The sequence below is a fragment of the Microcebus murinus genome, chromosome 2 (genome assembly GCF_040939455.1).
Source record: "Microcebus murinus isolate Inina chromosome 2, M.murinus_Inina_mat1.0, whole genome shotgun sequence".
NCBI lineage: Eukaryota > Metazoa > Chordata > Mammalia > Primates > Cheirogaleidae > Microcebus > Microcebus murinus.
In genome coordinates this window covers 62,671,133-62,677,132 of record NC_134105.1, presented here as the reverse complement: position 1 = coordinate 62,677,132, position 6,000 = coordinate 62,671,133, and positions in this window count along the sequence as shown.

Genomic DNA, 6,000 nt, shown 5'->3' with positions numbered 1-6,000 from the left:
GGGGTATAGTTAAAACATGACAAATATAAACAACAAAGATCTAAGCTTACCCAGGCTCCCAGCTGTCCTGTTCACTGTGATGTCCCTATGACCTTGCACTGTGCATTGATCTTAGGTGCTTAATAAATATTTAAGACATGAAGGAACAAAAGATTTGTTTATGAAGCTTAAAATACTGCCATGATTTCATGGGAGCTGTGCACTGGGAGCACTTGAGGATAGGGCCAGGAATTTCCTCAGAAGGCAACTCCAGACCTATTCATTTCTGACCTCTGCCCATGAAGTAACATGCTTCCTGTAGCATACGTGATTTTAAACAGTGATGTCCATGTGAGTAGGTAGGGATGGCAATCAGAAAACAGACTTCCAGATAAGCGAATGAATTAAGTTGAACAACATGGTTTAGTGTTATCCATTAGAACATATCATATGGTGTAAAACAATAATTCTGATTTTTCCATAATTAATATTCAAATTTTTTTCTGACAATAATTGGCCAAGAAATTTGGCTACTTCTTAAGGCCACTCCTGGAAAGAGGAAATTCATTTTCCTGTTGCTCTGGCAGGAAGAGGTTGATCTACTACATCAAAATGCAGTACCAAACTGCTAGGAAACAGACTAAAAAGGATGAGTAAGTTAGGATATGGAGCTATTTGAAATTATATATCTATAAATACAAAGTTATGCATGTGCTTCAGTGTGTGTCCACATACTGTGCTTATAGTGCTAGACACATGTCTTATTAGGAGTTGCAGCCAAACCAATTTTAAAATGCTGATGTGAAAACGGAAAACAGAGCTTTGAGATGGCATACGGACACTGCCACATTGTCACCCACGAGTGGATGACACTAGACATATTTTATTCTTTCTAAACCTCAGGAATTCATTTACGTTCTGTTTTTAGCAGCTTTGTTGAGGTGAAATTGGCAAATAAAAATTATACATATTTAAGGTGTACAGCATGCTGTTTTGATAGAATTATACATTGTGAAATCATTACTGCAATCAAATTAATTAACACATCTATCACCTCACATGGTTACCTTTTTGTGTCTGTGTGGTGAGAACATTTAAGATCTTAAAATTAGCTAAGAGGCTAATTTCAAATGTACAGTACAGTATTATTAATAATGTAGTCACCATGCCATACATTAGTTCTACATAATTTATTCAACCTACATATCTGTGTTGTACAATTTGACCATCTCCCCAATCTCCCCATACCCCAGCCCCTGGCAACCACCATTCTGCTCTCTGTTTTTATATAAGTTTGGCTTTTTTAGATTATGCATGTAAGTGAGATCACATGGTATCTTTCTCTGTCTGGCTTATTTCTTTTAGCATAGTATCCTCCAGGTTCATCCATACTTTTGCAAATAGCAAGATTTTCTTCTTATTTTATAGTTGAATAATATCCCATTGTGTGTGTGTGTGTGTGTATGTATATACATATACACATATATATGTATATATACGTATATATACATATATATGTGTATATGTATATACATACACACACACAGACCACATTTTCTTTATCCATTCATCTATTGACAGACACTTAAGTTATATCCATATTCAGATCCTCATATCTAAAATAGTGATCTTATCTTATGAAGTTATCTCAAAATGTACATAGATTTTTATCCAAAAAATGCTTTAAATTGACTGGTGCATAACAAACACTAACTAAACAAGATTTATTATCAGTAATATTATTATACATGCAATTTTGTGTCATTCTATTGTTTATTTAGGATTATACTCTGATAATCTTCCATGTCATCAAGTAGACTTTTAAAGAGCCATTTAAAACAGTGTTTGAAATACTTGTGTTTATTTATTCCAGTATTCAAGGCTATTTTTAAGAATCAATCCACTAGTATTTTTTGTTAGCATTGTGTCATTATGTTGGCGTTAAAAATATCTGAACTCTGCACCATAATTTTATTCAAATAAAGATCATTGACTCTACTATACAATTAATGTGAAAGGACAAATGTATTACTAATCTATAAGCCTAGCTGGTTCTATGCTGATGAGTCTAAATACACAGATGTGCTCTCTTGCTCCTTCTCTAGCCACCTAACACACCTACTTCCTTTTTGCCTTCTGTCTTGATTGGAAGCTCCCTGAAGCCCTCACCAGAAGCAGATGCTGGCACCATGCTTGTACAATCTGCAGAACTGGGAACTAAATAAACCTCTCTATAAATTAAAAATGAACAAAGCTAAATAAATAACTATGCAGGTGTATTGTTATATTGCAAATCTTTTTTAAGAACATATTTTACTCTAATTCAAAAATATTCTAAATGTGGAATATGAAAAAAAAATAACAGAATTGAAACTGATATAGGTAAGTCTGCACCAAAACTTCCATCTATCCATGATATAACTAAGATCAAACTAGGAAATTTTTTTTTTGTAACAAAAACAGAATATATGGTTTGTCATCAATAAAAAGTTTGCAAAGGTAGTAGAAAAAAAACCCACAAAAATCTTATTTAAAATATTTCTGCAAGGTTATCAACTCAGAAATGCATTATTTGAAAATGAAGAATCTAGAATAAAGTATTTGGAGTTATTTTATAACCTATATCTGCACCATTCCCTTGACTAATGTACAGTCAGAAAGAGCTTCTTTAGAGCAGGAAATAATCTGCACAAAAATATACTCATGACTTAGCACTGACAATATTGACACTTTTTTTTTAAGATAGTGCTTTCCCAAAAAAAAAATCAAGTATCATTTTGCTTTAAATATTTCATAATTAAATATAATTTTCACTTTATATTATTTTAGATCGCTGAAAGCAATTCATTATGTTAATTTATATTTGAATTAAAAATATAAATTTATAATTCTACTCTGTCTTATTATATATTTATAATTTATTTGTTTAAAAAGTGTCATACATTTACTTTCATTTTATTTTATGAATTCAAAACTTTTCTTCAAATAAAAGAACACCACTGATACAGCATTTTGAAATTAGTCCTCCCCAAACCCCAATATATCTATTTTTCTCTAGTATTACTATCACTAATTTTATATGAACATAGCATTGACTGGTTGTGGTGTAGTTTCCTTAATTATTTTCTTTTTATTGAGTATTTTTAAATTGTTTCCAAAATACAGTGGCTGCAAATTCCTTGGTCGATAAAACTTGTCAAAATCCTTTGTGTGTGTGTGTGTGTGTGTAGTTTTTTTTGTTTTTTCTTAGAATATGTGTGAATAATGGGAACTATTGAGTCAAAAGGTAAGATCCTTTTAAGGTTGGGGATAAGCACTGAGAAATTGCTTGCTAAATCAATTTGGCTATTTGATTTTGTTTGTTTGTTTAACTGATTAATTAGCTAATAACAGCAGAGAATTTGCACTAGGAGGGTTGTGGTGCCAAGACATTCTTAGGCATTGTTGTAATAATAGCCACAGGATAGATTTTGACTGTGGGCAGCAATGAGTAAGCATAGGATACCACTCAAAATTACATATCTAGAGCCGAATGAGATAGGGTTTGTCTCCTGAGGGAACTTACTGTCTATGTGGGGTATTCTAGTTATATACCAGCAGCAGTGCTAAGGCAGACAATAGTACTCCTCAAAACAGAGAAATAAAATCAGAGGACATGTAAAGACATGTAAAGATTGAATTGCATAAACAATCATATATCACAGAACAAATGGTGTCCCTTATTACTAGGGTGTGCTCAAAATATAACAAGACTTTTAGGTTATTCTTATTTTATTACATAATAGATCATAATATTGAATGTTTATTATTCATAACTAAAAATCTTACTTCAAATTTTTCTTAATGTTTTCTCTTCAAATTTATTTTTCAATGAATCTTGCCAATATCAATACTTTTCTAAGATAAGATGAATTGTTAAAAAAATTCATTTGTTATACAAAATAAATGTTGGTATATAGCGAAAGATTTTGTGTGCTTGATTAATAAAAGACAACTTATAAAGATCAAAATGTTATCACTTTTTCCTGGTAGAAAATTCCACCAATATCTGTGGGCTAACATTATCTAATAATTGCATTTGAAAGGAAAACTACAACTGACAATTTTCCTAGTAAAGCTACTAAGTATTTCATGTAAGATGTCAACTACTTAGAAAGCAAAAGACTTTATCAATAAGCCACATTTGCTTCACTGAAAGCCCAGGATTGTGTTACAAAGACATTGTGTGATAGTTACAAATTAATAAAGATTCCCATTATCACTGACAACATGCTGAGATGCTCTTTTCATGTTACTCTGATAAATAATATCTTATTTTTTAATGACCTTCATAATCTATAAAAGCCACCATGTCGACTCTCTAGAAAGGTTTCAGTAATCTTTTGAGCAAAATCCTTATGGATTTCTTTGAAATTTTGAAAGTTTGTCATTATTTTTAATAGGAGAAGCAAAGCACTCAGAGGATAGAGTCATGAGCAGTTAAGTCTCTTGTATTGGACTTGCCACTTAGGGGTACTTTCATGTATATTTAATCAGGACAATCTCTATAATTTAATTCACAACTTAAAGGAACTATTATAAGTTTGATATAGGCAAAGAATTTGGATAAAGAGGGATATAACTTATGTAAATGTATATAAATTTACTTACATCTATCTAGAACTATATATGCACACGTATTCACACACACACACATAGATATACATAAACACTCATACATGCATAGGTACACGTGTGTGTGCATTTAATTCCCTTAACTTTCGTTCTAGGCCATGTGGTTGCCCTGTCTTATTCTAATATTCTTACTTCCTGACCGAACCTCTGATTTCCTTTGCTGACAGCAGTTGATCATCACTTACAAGAATCCAAGAACAAATTATGTTGAGGCCAGGATGCATGATGTTGGTACAAAGGTAACTGTCCTTTCAGTAAACAAGGACATTTGCAAACTTCTGTGGCAGCCATGCACTTGTCCTGGTGTACAACTTTGTCCTTCTCTTTACTTCTCTCCAATCCAAAACATTGATAATTCTCAAAACCCAATCCTTTGGGATTAGGTTTAATTATGCTAAATCCCAAATAACAATCCCAAAATAATAATGGCTCAAATAAGATATGAAGTAATTTTTCTCCTAGTCCAAGATAACCATTAGAGTTCCAATTTTTACCACTATGTCATAAGCAGCAGAATGAAGGAATCAAGGAGAAAAAAAAATTGTCTTAGTGGAGGAGGTTTCTAAAAGTGAAATCCAAAGTTTATGCTTATATCTCAATGACCAGAATTTAGTCTCATCAATCCCAGCTGCAAGGTCAACTATAAATCTATCTTTCATTTTAGGCAGCCATGTTCACAGCTTCAAATACAGGGTATCATTACTAATAAGAATGGAAATAATATTTGTTAGGGAAGCAGCCAGCAGTTTCTGCCATACCCCCACGACAGACTATGTTCTTGCACCAGTAATGACAATTATTTCTTTGCATTATAATGTTTGGTTTAGCCTTGCTTAACTCTAACATGACTGAAGCTAGGGACATGTCATATCAACTTTTATGATATGAGGAACAGGACTGCCTAAAAGTTACCCTGAGGACTCACTCTGGTTTCCCTAGCAAGATAGTTTGGATTAAGGATTATTCCTCTCCTAGAGGGAGCTGCTTCTTCTAGTCAACGACTCACAGGACCCATCCAAGTGCCGTACAGTCCCTGCTGCCAGCCAGCTAGGACCTAAGATTTCTTGTCTCCCAGGAGTCTGCTACCAGCTGAAGACGTCATTTTCTTAGTCTTGCTGTATAAGATGGGGAGAGAAGAGAGGACCAAGACCCCTTCACAGGAATCCAAGCCTACACCATGTGTACTACAAAGTAGCAGTCCATATAAATTTACAAGCCAAAGGTCACCAGTAGAAGAGAAGGTGGTACATGGAGAGAGAGTCCTGCTTCTTTGTTTAGTAAATTGAGTAGGAACTCAATCCTGTCAGTTGTGAGGAAGGAATTATCAGTCAATTTGGGTTCCAGGAA